The sequence below is a fragment of the Delphinus delphis genome, chromosome 13, assembly GCF_949987515.2.
Source record: "Delphinus delphis chromosome 13, mDelDel1.2, whole genome shotgun sequence".
NCBI classification, from domain to species: domain Eukaryota; kingdom Metazoa; phylum Chordata; class Mammalia; order Artiodactyla; family Delphinidae; genus Delphinus; species Delphinus delphis.
In genome coordinates this window covers 62,202,817-62,219,744 of record NC_082695.1, presented here as the reverse complement: position 1 = coordinate 62,219,744, position 16,928 = coordinate 62,202,817, and the positions used below count along the sequence as shown (strand labels likewise).

Sequence of the window (16,928 nt, the reverse complement as noted above, 5' to 3'; positions counted from 1 at the left end):
TTTGAGACATGTAAAGAAATGTTGAGGAAGCACTAAGATATTTAATATTTAGATCTAATGCTTGGGAGAGGTGCGGATGGATTCTCCTGCCAATAATACTAAAATATCCTTGGCATTCCTAAGAAAACATGAAATAAAATCATGAACTGGAAAATTTCAAATCTTTGAGAATCAGTACCATTTTCTTCTATTTCTCTGCAGCTGACTCTCATCATACTTAAAAGTAATGACAGATGAAAAATAAAGGCAGCAAAGTAGAGAAAAAAAATAATTTAAGAAACTTGAATTCTAATCTTAGGTCTACCATTAACTATATAAATAAGGATGAGTATCTTTTTTCTTTAGTTCCTAATATACAAGCTTTAAAAGAAAAAAAAGATAAGAAGAAGTAGGGAGTAAGGATACAGACTCTAATGGTTATTAAGGGCAACAAACATGTACACATGACAATGTTTACAGAATGCTTTAAAAACTCTAAAGCACTACACAGCTCAGACACCTCTCAATATATATACCCTGTATGGGTGTAGGAAAGCAGAACAGTTGTTTAAGTAGTATTTTAGTACTAATCTTACATTCTTGTAAAAATAACTGCAAATAATTCAGCCTTTGGCATGACTGGATCGATTGTTTGATGGCCAAGGATACAATCTATCTGTGGGGGGTGGGGGGGGTGGATGTGTGCATATATGCTCAGTAACTATTAAAATCAAGCACTCTCTACTCTCTAGAAAATCAGCTAAGCATTTAAATGCATAACCCACCCCCAACCCCAACCCTACTCACAGTCAAAAATCCAGTATAATATAGTCAGCCTTCCCTATACTCCTTTCTTCCATATCCTCCGGATCTCCGTATCCTTGGCTCATGTAGTACTGTAATATTTACTACTGGAAAAAAAAATACCCATAAGTGGACCCACACAGTCCAAACTCATGTTGTTCAAGGATCAACTGTACTATTAACCCATTTTTAAGACAGGTACAAAGTTAGGCAATTTGCACAAACTCACAGAGCCAATACTGGAGTCAGAATTTTAACTAAAGCAACTCCAGAGTCCAAGTTCTTCCCTACTCATCACTCCAAAGTATAACCCACTTAGCACCATACCTTAAAATAATGTGTTCAATAAATATTTACTATTGGTGATAGTAATAATCAAAAAAAAAGTATGCTTCTGCTATAATTCTACTTTTAACACTGATTTTCAGCCAAAAATGCTTAAGAATATACCGCCAAAAACTGGAAGCAACCAAGAAGACATCCTTTAGTACGGGGGTCCCCAACCCCCAGTACTGGTCCGTGGCCTGTTAGGAACTGGGCCACACAGCAGGCGGTGAGCGGCAGGTGGGCGAGCAAAGCTTCATCTGCCGCTCCCCATCGCTCACATTACTGAACCATCTCCCCCCAACCCCATCAGTGGAAAAACTGTCTTCCACCAACCAGTCCCTGGTGCCAAAAAGGCTGGAGACGGCTCCTTTAGTAGGTGAATGAATAAATTGTTACATCGGGACAATGGAATATTATTCAGCACTAAAAATAAATGACCTCTCAAGCCATGAAAAGACACTGGAGAAACTTAAATGCTAAGTGAAAGAAGCCCATCTGTATGGGCCCAACTGTATGACATTCTGGAAAGGGCAAAACTATGGAGAGATAGTAAAACCACCAGTGGTTGCCAGGGATTTGCGGTAGGGAGAGATGGATAGGCAGAGCACAGAAGATTTTCAGGGCAGTGAAACTGTAATTGTGGAAACATGTCATTATAAATTTATCCAAATCCATAAACCACCAAGAGTGACCCCTAAAGTCAACTATGGACTCTGGGTGATAACCTGTTAATGTAGGTTCCTCAGTTGTAACAAATGTACCACTGGGGGGGCGGGGGCGGGGGGGAACCGTTGATAATAGAGGAGACTATGCATGTATGGGGCAAGGAGTACATGGGAAATCTCTGAATTTACATTCAATTTTGCTGTGAACCTAAAACTGCTCTTAAAAAATTAAGTCAATTAAAATAAATAACTAAATAGTCTGTTAAAAAAAAAAATCAGAAGTTGCCAGAGGGTGGTAGAGAAGAGGGAGGAATTAACAAGATGAGATCTTCAGGGAAGTGAAACTATTGTTAGATACTATAATGATGGATAGGCATTGGTCAAAACCCACAGAACTGTTATTTCACGCTATTCAACAGAGTATCTCTTTTTCAACACAAAGAGTGACCCCTAATATAAACTTGAACTTTAACAATGTATCAATATTAGCTCATCAATTGTAACAAATGTACCAAACTAATGCAAGATGTTAATAACAGGAGAAACTGGGGAGGGGGGTTAAAGTAACTCTCTGTACTTTGTTAAATTTTTCTGCAAACCTAAAACTGATCTAAAAAATAAAGTCTATTAGGTTTTTTTTAATGCTGAGGAAACTTGTTGGCTTGGAGCTGCTGGGGGGGCCAACTCTGTCCTCATGAGAGGAAAGCCTGGCTGGAAATTAAGCCCACAAGTAAAAGCAATAAAGAGCCAGTATACAAGAAAGAAAAATAGTGCTCAGATTATATCAAATGAACTCCTAGATTCAGCTAGGCCAGATGCACACTGGAGTTACCACAGTTAAATTAACCTATTAAATCTCATTTTTGCTTTTTAAAAAATGCGTATGATCACACACACATGTTTTAGTCATCTCCTGAATAAACAGCTTCACAGGAACTAGGGTCACAACATATAGAAAACCCTGTAGTTGGCGGCTCTCCTTGTAGACTTCATGGAAAAGGTAACATGAGCGCAATCTGCATTACCCTGGCCTTTACTTCTCAGCATCAGAAAACCAGTGCCTCCAAGTGGCACTACGGGTGCTGCTGGTCAATTTTAGCCACAGCATAAAATATTCAACCATGAATTAGCCAAGACCTCAATGTTTTCAAAAAGTTTCAAGGATTATTTTAAAAAGATAGAGTCAATTCCATTTTAAAAACCCACTAAAAGAATGTTTCTTTCAGTCACTAACAATTTTTAAAAAGAAATTGATAAATGTTTTATTGCTTATTTGTAGGCCTTTATAAAAGCCGTAATTTAAAAAGATACACAGAATAAAGTGGTCTACCCACACTGACAACATATCTAAACAATTCTATTTAGGTTTTCAGAGCATTTTAATTATTTTTATTAATTATTGCTCATAGTTAACCTGGAATGTATAATCCTCATTTCTAAGAAAAGAATATGTAGGTCAATGGCCAAGTTATATTTAGATATATTTAGACAGATATATTTAGAACTGTTTCCAAATTTCCAACCTGCTTCTTAACCTAAGACTAGATCATGCTACACAAGTAGCCTCCTGTAACCAAAATAAAAGTTCTGAACACATAGATCTTTACAAAAGACAAAGTAGGTTATATATTTAAAAGATAAGGTTTTAATACAGATTCCTTTAAAACAGTTTCTGTAATATATTTGAAGTTTCTGTAATATATTTGAAGTCTGATATTTAAAATTCATTTTTTGTTGCTAAACCATTTACAGATAACCTGTTCCTGGGCAGCCAGAAAGGCCACCCATCACACACACACATTCGTGGGGAACCTGGTGCTAAAATTTGGTTTTGCCCACAAATATACAAGAATATATCTCCTGTGTAAATCAAGGCACATCTACATTTTACCCCGGAGAGGGTAAACAAGACTGCTCCTTGCTTAGACCCACAGTTTCTTTATATATATTTCCTTACGGTTAGAATAAAATTTGAATTTTTTTTTTTGAGGCTTACAAGGTATGTCTTGCTCAATCCTCATTTCAGCATCATTTTGTCTCTTTAGGCTCCAAAATCTTCAATTTTTCTGATTCAGGGTATTTTGCACTTGCTGTTCACACTGCCAGGAAAGCACTCCCCTAGCTCTTTTTCAGGCTGGCTCTCATATTTCAGGCATCAATTCAAATTTACATTACAAAGGCCTTCCCTGAATGCATTAAATGCATCCTCTCACCCATACCCCATTATTCTCTTTTTTTAAAGTGTCTAAAATTATCTTGCTTATTTATGTGTCTAGGTTATTGCCTATCTGCTTCATAGAATATAAGACACAAGAGGGCAAGGATTTTGTCTCCTTGATTACTATACCAGCACCACTAGAAAAATACCCAACACATAGGAGACACTTAATATTTCTTGAACATATACTTTTTTTTTTTTTGGGCTGCGCCACACAGCATGCAGGATCTTAGTTCCCTAACCAGGGATCAAACCTATGCCCCATGGAGTGGACGCACAGAGTCTTAAGCACTGGACCACCAGTGCAGTCCCGTTCTTGAACATATACTTACAGTCAGAATTTATTAAGCAAAAGACATTTTGCTAGGCCCTGTGGATAAGGCCCATATCACTTAAAAATTAAATGTTTTACTAAAATAGAATCTTAAGGACATCTTGATTTTTTTTTAAGTGGACATTTTAAAATCTGACATATTTGTTAATAACGTCCAAACCATTAAAAAATTTTAAGTACAAACTCTGCTACAGTGCAGTTACTTCAGCACTGACTTTAACTACAAACGCATCATTAGCATAGCATGAGTCCTTTCAGATATGCATAATAATGATACAAGGCTTTAGAAATGATTTACTTATTTTTCAAAACAGCAGCTACCAGATATGCAAATGCATGCCATATCTTTGCTTAGATCTATGGCTCAATTAGTACAAGCTAGTAATATTTAAATAACCAATACCAGGAATTCCCCGGCAGTCCAATGGTTAGGACTCTGAGGAACTTCCACTGCAGGGAGCACGAGTTCCATCCCTGGTCAGGGAACTGGGATCCCACATGCCCTGCGGCATAGCCAAAAAATAAAAAACCCAAGTCACTTCATAATTTGGCTTCGCCCACAAATACACATCTTTTGTGTAAATCAAGGTATATCTACATTTTACACTCAAGAAGGTACACAAGACTGCTCCTTTGATAGTTCTCCCTAAAAACAAAACATCCTTTGTTTTAATTCATCTTATAGAAACCACACAACCACCATTTCTTCAGTATCTTTATATTTGAAAAAAATGGTATAGTTTTCCATACGCATTGACTTAACGTTATGCCCAATGATGTGAAATGGTTAATCAATGAAAGTAAAAACTATGCCATGTAAGGAGGGAAAAGAGGAATTATTAAGAATAATTAATAAGAACTGCAGCAAAGGAGCTGCAGTTTAAATAGCCTCACAGCAATCTAGTCTAAACGAATTTTTTATTTTTAAAATTTACTTATTGTCTATCTATTTACTTTTGGCTGCGTTGCGTCTTCATTGCTGAGCGCTGGCTTTCTCTCGTTGCGGAGACGGGGGGGCTACTCTTCGTTGCGGTGCACAGGCTACTCATTGCGGTGGCTTCCCTTGTTGCGGAGCACCGGCTTTAGGCACGCGGGCTTCAGTAGTTGTGGGGCACGGGCTTAGCTGCTCCACAGTATGTGGGATCTTCCCGGACCAGGGATTGAACCCGTGTCCCCTGCATTGGCAGGCGGATTCTTAACCACTGTGTCACCAGGGAAGTCCCTACTTTTATTTTTTAATTTTTATTTGGCCACACCACACAGCTTGCGGGACCTTAGGTCCCCTACCAGGGACTGAACGCAGGGTCACAGCAGTGAAATCACCAAGTCCTAACCACTGAATCGCCAGGGAAGTCCCTAAACAAGTTTTCTATTTTTTTTTTTTTAATAGGCTTAGCTTCAAAATCTAAAAATTGTTAGCTGCCTTACAGTTCAAATATTCAACTATGCATGTTTATTACTGAACTTATGATTCAAAAATAATGCACTCTCCCAGCAGTAAAAATCAAATCAATTGGACTGTTTCTACACTTTTGTTAAAATATTTACTTCTTACATGGATGAGACTTTAAAAAAAAAGTCATGAGACCACCAATAAGAATGTAGCTAACTCTAAGATAACAGAAGTTTCTGCTTTCGTGACAGTTATGATATGAAATAGATTATAGCTTGCGTCTACTGCTAACTCATTTTTTTAAGCAGTAGTAACTTCCCTAATATGTAATTGGGACCAAGGTTTAAAAAAAAAAATCCATGACAATCAGTCATGGGTTTTTAAAACCACTCTCTTAGGTTTTTGTCAAAATTTGCCTACTCTACACTCAGAAACTTAAAAAAAAGGCCTAAAGAGTTCTGAAGTTTTGCTTGGTTTTGTTTTTCAAATATAAACAAGAACAGGAGACCAGGACCAGAGACAAATTGCAACCCGTGAAGATAAAACTACAATGAAGCAGGGCTTTCAAAAAGTATTGTGTGCCTACTTCCTGCTGGTGTGGGCAACTGTCACAGAAAGATTATAATAAGATTCTACAGTGTTAGACAAGTTCAATATCAAAATAGATATTGTGACAATCCAATTCTAATGGTGGGAGAGAATCACAAAGCAGTAATCATCAAAAAAATTAGCACCTAACAATTATTACCTGAATTTTCTACTTGTGGCACACAAACACACTGCTGTAAGAGGGTGATTTTTAAAGCAAACCACACACACACACAAAGGACTGAGAACATTTAACCCCAAGAAATTAAGAGCTAACCTTATACAGGAGGGAGAAGGGAAATAACACACCATGAGGAAAGCAATTTGAAAGATACAACTGGGGCTTCTCTGGTGGCGCAGTGGTTGAGAGTTCGCCTGCCGATGCAGGGGACACGGGTTCGTGCCCCGGTCTGGGAGGATCCCACATGCCGCGGAATGGCTGGGCCCGTGAGCCATGGCCGCTGAGCCTGCGCATCCCGGAGCCTGTGCACCGCAACGGGAGAAGCCACAACAGTGAGAGGCCCGCGTACCGAGAAAGAAAAAAAAAAAAAAAAGGGGGGCTTCCCTGGTAGCGCAATGGTTGAGAGTCCGCCTGCCGATGCAGGGGACACCGGTTCGTGCCCCAGTCCGGGAAGATCCCACATGCCACGGAGCAGCTGGGCCCGTGAGCCATGGCCGCTGAGCCTGCGAGTTCGGAGCCTGTGCTCCGCAACGGGAGAGGCCACAACAGTGAGAGACCCACGTAACGCAAAAAAAAAAAAACCAAAAAACTACAACAAAAAAAGATACAACTTACTGGTATAAATGTTTTACTCACCCTCCTCAGCCCCATTATATCACAATCTTCTTTGAAAACAGAGATTATGTTAATCATCTTCGGTTCGCTCACAGTTCCTAACACATAATATTTAACAAATATTGGTTGATGAATCAAATCATTTCTAAATATCACCAAGACCACTAATGAAATACATACCTTGTTTGCTTAATAGTACTAGTGACTTGTATATAAAAATATATTCTATAACAGAGACTTCTCTGGTGGTCCAATGGTTAAGACTCCGTGCTTCCACTGCAGGGGGCATGGGTTCGATCCCTGGTCAGGGAACTAAAGATCCTGCATGCTACATGGCAGCCAATAAATAAATTAATTAATTAATTAAAATAGGGAAGTTTAAAAAATATATATATTCCATTACATAGAATCAGCATGATTTCTGATAGAGTAACTCCCCTTTTATCTTTCCAGATAAAAACATAAGACAAGGGCTTTCCTGGTGGCACAGTGGGTGAGAATTTGCCTGTCAATGCAGGGGACATGGGTTCGAGCCCTGGTCCGGGAAGATCCCGCATGCCACGAAGTAACTAAGCCCATGCGTCACAACTACTGAGCCTGTACTCTAGAGCCCACGAGCCACAACTACTGAGCCCATGTGCTGCAACTACTGAAGCCCGCGTGCCTAGAGCCCGTGCTCCACAGCAAGAGAAGCCACCACAATGAGAACCTGCACACTGCAACAAAGAGTAGCCCCCGCTTGCCACAATTAGAGAAAGCCCGTACACAGCAACGAAGACTCAACACAGCCAAAAATAAATAAATAAATAAATAAATTTATTTTTTAAAAAAAACATAAGACAAAAGACACAACTGCTAACAGCCTAGTAAAGCTGCCTCCTTACATTGAGAACACTATATAAAGTGATTGTATATTCATAAAGATGCAAAACCAGAAACTATCTTAAGCCACATAACACAAATAATGTAAAAAGCAGTATTGTATCAAAAATCAAAATGAAGCCCCCTCTCCCCAGATATTCAGTTTTAGGAAGAGATTCTATGCATCTTTAACAGTGATGGTCTCAAACTGTTTGAAATAGAAAAATTAACCTCTTTTCTAATTTGTATACATAAATACTAAGATACTTTAATGACAACAGTATTCTTATCTTAAATAAGCACCATCTCAAAACAAATTCTGCTTTCGAAGGTCTTCTTTCAATTATTTGTCAGGATTCAGGGTAAGTTTTTCCACTGAGAAGTTGTAGCATGGATAATGTGGACAGTACAGGAATCAAAAATTGAAACAAATAAAAACATCTACAGGGCTTCTCTGGTGGCGCAGTGGTTAAGAATCCGCCTGCCAATGCAGGGGACACGGGTTCAAGCCCTGGTCCGGGAAGATCCCACATGCCACAGGGTAACTAAGCCCGTGCAGAGCAACTAAGCCTGTGGGCCACAATTACCGAGCCCGCGGGCCTAGAGCCTGTGTCCCCAGCAAGAGAAGCCACAGCAATGAGAAGCCCACGCACCCCAATGAAGAGTAGCTCCCGCTCGCCGCAACTAGAGAAAGCCTGCGCGCATCAACGAAGACCCAACGCAGCCATAAATAAATAAATAAATAAATAAATAAATTTTTTAAAAAAAGAAAGAAATTGGAGTGCAAAAGGTTTGGAGTACAGAAAGGGAACACTAAAACTTAATGCAGATGAATAGATGTGGCCTACCTGGAACTGAAATATAAATTGCAAGACTGCAACCACGGGAAGAGAGCAGTTTGCTTGCTTGCCAGCCAACCTTTTCTCCACTGATATAAGCGCTATAAATAGGCCACGAGTGATAATGGCTGCTCAAATCACTTCATGTTGCGGATACTACTACTGACGAGTATCTGGCCTAGCACCAGGGCTGTGAATAAACTACCATCAAGTAAGAAGCCAAGGAAGTTACCAAATGCAAAGAATGCACCGTTGCTAATGAGAGACTCAAAAGCACCATCAGCGTAAATCAAGAATAATTTAAAATACAGGTTTCTAGATTTCCCTCTGGCCATTTTCTATCTCCCTCAGAAGACAGTACAAATAAAGAGGGGTCACCACATGCTGGGATCTGAGGTCCTCAAAATAAATACTGCCAAAATCCTATCTACTATACATGCCCTCAGGCTCAGAGCAAATTGTTTAGTGGATCGCAGTGGACATAAATAATGGGAAACCCTTTTTGATATAATGCTGATTTAAGACTAAACTATGCTTCTATGCTAGGTCAAAACTAAGGCAGACAAGATACTGCTTAAAATTCTAACCACACGAGGTTTTTGTTCTTAGTACAGAAAGGAAAACAGTCCTGTTTTCCTAGAGTTTTAGTCCATACCCAACTTCCCTATCCCCAACAATACCCTTCTCTAATTATAAGGCACCTAACAAAATGCTGACTCTGAACATCACAGAAGTTAATTTTTTTAAGCCAGACAACTCAGTAAAAAATAACTTCTACTGATCCCTTTCGTCAGTATCTGGTTTCCCTAATGTTAACCATGTCGATGAAAACTTGAATTTCTAGATTACCTAAACACAATCCTAGTTTATCCACATTCTTGGGAATGGCTGCTATAATAAGTTCTAACATTTAATTTTGTTGCTCTTTGGACAACAATCAGAACTAATTTACTAATACATGGACTTGTATTCCAGGCATAGGAAAAAGTTATTTTGTACATGAACTGGCAGTACAAAAATGAACATTCAAGTCTCCAATCATTTTCTTTTAATCTTAGAGACCCATTTAAGAAAAAAATGCTATTTTCCAATACCTAATTTTAAATTATTTTATAAAGAAATAAACTAACTCCATACTCTAGTTATTTTGTACAGTACTTTTTGTCCTACAGCCTACTTTTCTTCTCCACATTTCAGAGCCGGAAAGAAACTTAGAAATCATCTGGTTCCCTAGATTTGAGTTCCTTGAGCAGAAATTTCTTTTATCTTTGTACCCATCTCCACCTGGGCACCTGAGTGCTCAGTAAATGGGTTTTTAATTTAACCAGGTATAACTGCCCCCACATACAAATTAAGTTCTTCGAATAAATTTTTTTTCCTTTTTTTTTTTTTTTTTTTGCGGTACGCAGGCCTCTCACTGTTGTGGCCTCTCCCGCTGCGGAGCACAGGCTCCGGACGCGCAGGCCCAGTGGCCATGGCTCACGGGCCCAGCCACTCCGCGGCACGTGGGATCTTCCTGGACCAGCCTGCATCGGTAGGCAGACTCCCAACCACTGCGCCACCAGGGAAGCCCCAATTTCTACTTTTGATTAATCTTAACTAGAAAATACTCATTCAGGTAGTTTTTAAATTAAAGTCAAATTAGTAACTTAGGACTTACACCATCTATTGGCTATTTTAAGTGACAGAATCTCAGCAAAGAGGTATGAGGTATCTATCTGCAATAAAGACATAAAAGAGAATAGAAACAAAACTTAAAACAAACACTGTAACATAGAAAACAGACTTGTGGTTGCCAGGGCAAGGTGGGAGGAGGGGATGGAGTGAGATTGGGGTTATCAGATGCCCGCTAGTATTATGTGGAATGGATGGACAATGGGGTCCTGCTGTATAGCACAGGGAACTACATTCAATAACCTGTGATAAGCCACAGTGGAAAAGAACGTAAAAAAGAATGTATATATATGTACAGCTGAATCACTTTGCTGTACAGCAGACATTAACACAACATTGTAAATCAACTATACTTCAATAAAAAACACTCACTGTAAATTAACGCCACAAATTTTAAATAAGACAACCACCAAACCTGAGTCATACTGGTCACTTCACAGTATTTTTAAATCACAGTTACTATTATTGGTTTCTACTAATATGTTATGATAAATATGTACAATATATATAATACACATTTTCTCTCCTAGCAGTTTAGGAATATAAAAGAGTAAAACAAGCAAGATAATTTTAGTTTCACCCTGCTCCTTCCTTTCATCACAGGGCCGGTAGGCTATGTGTGAAAACTGACTGAACATCAGTCCCACTTCTGCTAAGAGAAGGTGTCCACACAGAAGCAGAAAACATATACTTCCCTAAGTTCAATCATTAGTTCTGAAAGAGTAAGGTAAGTTAGTTTCAATTAAAGATAAAGGCTCGGACTTCCCTAATGGTTCAATGGGTAAGACTCCGAGCTTTCAATGCAGGGGACGCAGGTTCGATCCCTGGTCAAGGAACTAGATCCCACATGCATGCCGCAACTAAGAGTTCACATGCTGCAACTAAGAAGTCTGCGTGCCGCAACTAAGACCCAGAGCAGCCTAAATAAATAAATATTTAAAGAAAAATAAATAAAGATAAAGGCTAAAATAGGATTGAGAAAAGTTTCATGACACCAATCAAATTTAAACTTAAGACTGGAATTTGACAACTTAAGAAAAATAACTATCAAATTACTTTAGTCTGGCTGTCAAGAATCAACCCATAATAAAGAAATAATACCAACAAAACTTCTACTCAGTGAACTTAAGGATACAGAAAAATCTTCCAATGAATGTCTACCTCATCCTTCATATTCCCCTTAAAGAAAAAAATTAATAACCCACTAGCAGACTAAGGTACTTTCATAATCCTGGCCCTACCTTCCTCTACCCCACAGAGTTTACATCTATCCCTCTGTAAACTCAAGGCACTGGCCACACCATCCAAGATCACTGATACTCACAACTTTGCTTAGGCTGTTCCCTAGCCTGGAATGCCCACGTGTAAATCCATCTCAAACTCCAGGTTTAAATGTGTAAGTTCCTTCAACCAAGATATGCTTCAGGAGGTGAATAAATAAATAAACAGTGGTAGATCCGGACAATGGAATATTATTCGACACTATAAAGAAATGATCTACCAGGCCATGAAAAAACACAGAAGCAGCTCAGATATGCATTACTAAGTGAAAGAAGCCAATCTGAAAAGGCTACATACTGTATGATTCCAACTATATGACGTCACAGAAAAGGCAAAACAGTGGCAACAATGAAAAGATCAGTGGTTGCCAGGGGCTGTTGGGGGTAGGGTGGGGTGGAGGAGCGAAGGACAGGCAGAGCATTTTTAGGGCAGTGAAAATACTCTGTATGATGCCATAACGATGGATACATGTCATTACACATTTATCCAAACCTACAGAATGTCCAACACAAAGCATAAACAGTAATGTAAACTTAAAATTACAAAAAAAGTGTAAGTTTCTTTAGCATCAAGACCTGACAGTCATATTCACCACTAGAGCACCAGCAACTAGAGCACTACTGGCACACAGTAAGCAATCAATAAATTAGTGTTGTGAGAATAAAGAAGTTCCACCTGAATGTTTTGTTCTGTTTCCTCAATAGCTCTTCCCCTCTTCTATAGTCTCATACCTTTTTACCCAGTTATCAATACATTTATTTCATTTTTACTTCTCAATTACACAAGAAACTTTATTTGGCCCTAAACTCTTTTCTAAAATAATACAGAATACCGAAATCAGTTGTGGTTCAAAAGAAAACACATTAATAGTACATTTTCCACCTTTTACAGATTTTCTTAAGTATTGTCAATTCAGTAGACAAGAATATACACTGTTTTCATGTTGCTAGTTACCTGGAGGAAAATTAAGCTGATTTACCGAAGTTATAAACATACGGTCTCGGTCTCTACTGTGTGTGTGTGACACACACACACACACACACACACCAGTTCCAAGCTTTAAAAAAAAAAACAAAAACATTCTAATCGCCCATATATCAGCTTTATTCATGCACACATTAAAATAAAACCATAAGACTGAAGATCCTGGCAAAACAATCCCTTGAATGAGTAACTACACCACCTCCCAGAAATTACTAGTCATACACTAAGGACACTTAAGGTACCAATGTCATATATGAAACAGAAATCTTTGAAGGACAAACATTGAGCACTCAGTTCTCTCAGAACTGCATTAAATTAGAATCTAAAGCTAAACCTATCTTTCATCATGAAGACTATAAAACAAAAAGCATTTATGACACTTTCATAAATGCAATTAAGAGTAATATAAACTGAATTAGTGAGTAATGTAACAACTACACTGTGAACTTAATATGAAGCTAACAGTAGGGAAAGTTTCCAGTTTAGTCCACCTCATTTTTCACAAAATGATTCAGAAAAAAAAAATTTTCCATTAGAAAATCATATTTAGCTGATACCTCAAGTATAATTACCTTGAAGTTTCTCCCTTCCTTTCATATTTTATCACCTATTTGGAAACTTTGTTAACATTATGAAAAAGATATAGTTTGAAGTTTTAAGATTACTGAAAAGCACTCTGAAAGAATCTGATTTAGAAATATCTAAAAATATTTTTATTTCTCATTTTATGGAACTGCATGAAATTTCATTAAGGTTCTTCATAAAGCAGCATACAGGTCATCACAGTAAATATCATCTTAGTTTCCTGATTTCAAACTTAATTCATAATTTTATTTATTCAGCACCTACTATGCATAAAGCACTCAATTAGGCATTTTATTAGCCAGATTATTTGGCCAAAATATTACACTTCCTACTAAAAAAGATCAGCATTGTGACTCCTCAGGACATCAGGTAATAATTGTAGGCCTCTAAAAATGCTTGTTAAATCAAAAGGCAATGCTCTTACTGAAAGAATCTTGATTGCTAGGATCAGCAACACCGCATTATAAAGTTAATAGCCTCCATCCTTAAACTATCGCAGGAGAAGAAAAGGAGTAATTCAAACTGTTAACTTGTGCCCAACGACACTACACAATAACAGCCTAAGCAAAACTGCCAGATGTATTTGTAATTAAAAGGTCCAACCTTGACAAAGCATCATCATCAGTGGGTTTTTCATCCTACTGGGTGGAAGGATTCAGAAAGCAGAAGCTCAGGCGAGAAACGAAAAGCACATTCAGCACAAACTGTTCAAGCGGTTCAATCTGGAACAAGTACAGACGTTCATTCCTTCAACCTGTGAGCATCTATTCTGTGACAGCGGAGAGGACGATTTAAAAGGGAGAATGAATGACGTGAAGTTCTGTTGGGGGTTGCTGCCCCAACAATACACTGAGATCGGTGCTACAATTAATAAAGTACAAAGTACGAAGTACTACTGCGGAAAAGAGGAGAATTCTCTCTGAAAAGAGTCAGAGAAGACGATGATCTTTAAGCTGAGGCTCGTCAGTTTACATCCTCGCCAGGTTTCTAAATAAAGTTGACGAACTGGCCAGAAGAGGTCAATTTTGGAGACTGACACATCCCTCCCATTGACCGGAGGCCGAAGGTAGTGGAAGCACTGCCGAAACGCAGGCGGCGCCACGCCGGAGAAAGCCTTCCTCCCTTCTCCTAGGCCTCGGCAGCCGCGGTGCTGGGGCGGCCGCCCGGGCTCTCGAGAGTCGGGGCAGGTGTCGGCGCCAGATCCCGGCTCGCGGGGCCAGCACAGCTGGCAAAGCCGCCGCCGCCGCCGCCGCTCCCCCAGCGACCTGGGGCCCCAGAAAGTTGCGTGAAGACAACTCCAGTGCGGCGAAGCCGCTCCCCCGCGCGGCCCACGGGCTGCGGCACCTCCAGCCTCCTCTCCGCCGCCTGGTAAAGGAACCCGCCGGGCCAGGGAAGAGGAGGGGGGCTCGGCCCGCCAACTCGGCCGGGCCCGGAGGGCGCGAGGATTACCAGCGAGCGAGCAAGCCAAGGGTCGGGCTGTTCTGCCCCTCTCGCTGGCCCCCACCCGGGCCGCGCCTCCCGCCACGCCCGGGCTCCAACACCCGGCGTCCGACAGCCCTGCCCGTCACGACCCGGACGCCCAGACGCCGCAGAGCCTCGCCCGCGGCCCGCGGCCCGCACCCCTCCGACTCAACCCGACCCTTCCCGGGAAGCAACCCGGGTCCCGCGGCTCGACCGGTAGCCGGCCGCGGCCCTGCTCCCCTTCCTACCTCACCTGCGCTCCGCGGCGGCCCCGCACCTCCTCGCTCGCTCCGCGCGCCCCGTCGGGGCACACACCGACCCCCTCCGGGCCAGGTCTCTCCGGGCCGCGGCGACTCTGAACGTCACGGCCACCGCCGCCTTCTCTTCCTCTGCACAAGCCCCGGCGGCGAGCAGGGGGTCGCGGTCAGAGCCCCACCGGGGCCAAAGCGAATCTCGCCACCTCCGCAGCCTCCACCGCCAAGTCCCTTCACTCGTCCGAGCCGCCCGGAGAAAATGTCACCAGAGGCCGTTCCGCTCGGCGCCTCACTTCCGCCCGGAACCACAGAGCCTGAGCCAGTCGGCTAGAGGGGCCGCTGCGGCTGGGACCTCTAGGCACTCGAACGGGAGGCCCAGAGAAAGCCAGACAGCGCCATCTGGCTGGGCTGACCCGCGCTCCTACAGCTGCAGAGCGCCCGGCGTGGGAGCACAGGCTTCCTGGGCTTCTTTCCCGCTCTCCCTTCATCTGCTCAGGCAGCTCCCTTCCAGAAATTTCCCAAAGGGTCGGAAAGCCAGTCAATACAAGCCACGGACAATGCCCTAAGAAAAGGACGTCGCTCCATTTTCCGTTCGCTGCTCAGTACTCACCCCTCCTGAAGCCTTCCCGAATGAGACTTGTGGTGTCACTCCAGGAGGGACTGCGCTCCGTTCTCTCCCCACCTTTTCGCGGATGCCGACAGCTCGGCTCGGCGAGATTTCGCTGTGCTTCTCTCATGCAGTGGCATCAACATCCCGTTCAAGTTTCTGGATGAACCTTGCACGCCTCGCAGACCGATCGCCACCTGCTGGTGAGTCAGGGTCCCGCAGGGAGACCCCGCTCCGCCCCTACGCGCGATGCAGACGCCCCAAATTCCACCTCTGCAGTCACTCCTGATTTGCACCAGCGAGCCCTGAGTTTTCGACGCCCTTCGTTGAGGTCTGAGATCGTGAAGGAAACGTGTGGACGCTTACCCGGAAGAAAGGTAAGGTGGGCTTAAGGAGAAAGGACAAACCTCATAACTCAAGATCTGGCCAAGGCTTTGCGCTCGCTAAAAGCAGGGTTTTGAGAAATAAATGAATACATAAGGGCTTGAAGAGAAAATGTAAAAGGCATTTACCTTTTCAGGAGCCATGCTGGGACCTGGGGTGACACTCTCCTAGAGGAGATTCTGAAAATCACAGCGCCGGCTCCACGCTCCCCTTAACATCAGTCTCCCGTTTAGATCAGGCCCCCCAGCTCCCCCATTTCTCTCATTTATGCTAACTGCCCACAAGCATGGGAATTTTCCATCTCTAAATGAGTAAGTTGATAAAATAGTTTTACAATTAATAGCTAACTTCTCTGAATGCCTATTACGTGTAAGGAACTATACTATGCATCTAAGTGGATTCATTCATTTAATCCTCACAAGTCTATGGGTTTGGTGGTATTCCTGGCCCCAGATGACAAAAGTGGAACCAGACAGAGTGATAAAGTGACCTGCCCAAGGTCACACATCGGTAAGTGTCAGGAGCCTGCATTCTCAACCACCACTACCAACTGCCTCCTTGCAATTCACTGAGAACATACTGTGTGCCAGATAAACATTTTGTCTCTGTATGTTATTTCACTCATTTATTTATTTCCCTGCTTCCTTAGTCCTCAAGGAATTTGAGAGTTTGTGGGGTAATGACAAGAGCCCAGTCTCTTTCAGGAGAAAAAGAGAAAAGAAAAGAACTATTAAAATCACAGCTGTCAGTCTGGAAATGAATGAATGAATATGGACAAATACATTCAGTTTTAAAATGGCCCCTCGATGGTCTTATCTCATCAATGCTGTAGAGATGCTGAGGTAGGCCCCTGACTACTGAGGTACCATCTTGGCTCCTTCTGTTTGATACCAA

The 16,928-nt window shown here is 41.6% G+C and overlaps 1 protein-coding gene across 3 annotated transcripts in view; it reads right to left on the bottom strand.

Annotated features, from left to right (window-relative positions):
• ARK2N (arkadia (RNF111) N-terminal like PKA signaling regulator 2N) overlaps positions 1-15,304 on the bottom strand; it is a 75,470-nt gene extending 60,166 nt beyond the window's left edge. For all 3 annotated transcript variants that reach the window (XM_060028989.1, XM_060028991.1, XM_060028990.1), the window contains exon 1: positions 15,043-15,304. The gene's annotated coding sequence lies outside the window, so the exon portion shown is untranslated. The remainder of the gene's footprint in view (positions 1-15,042) is intronic.
• Positions 15,305-16,928: the final 1,624 nt, after the last annotated feature.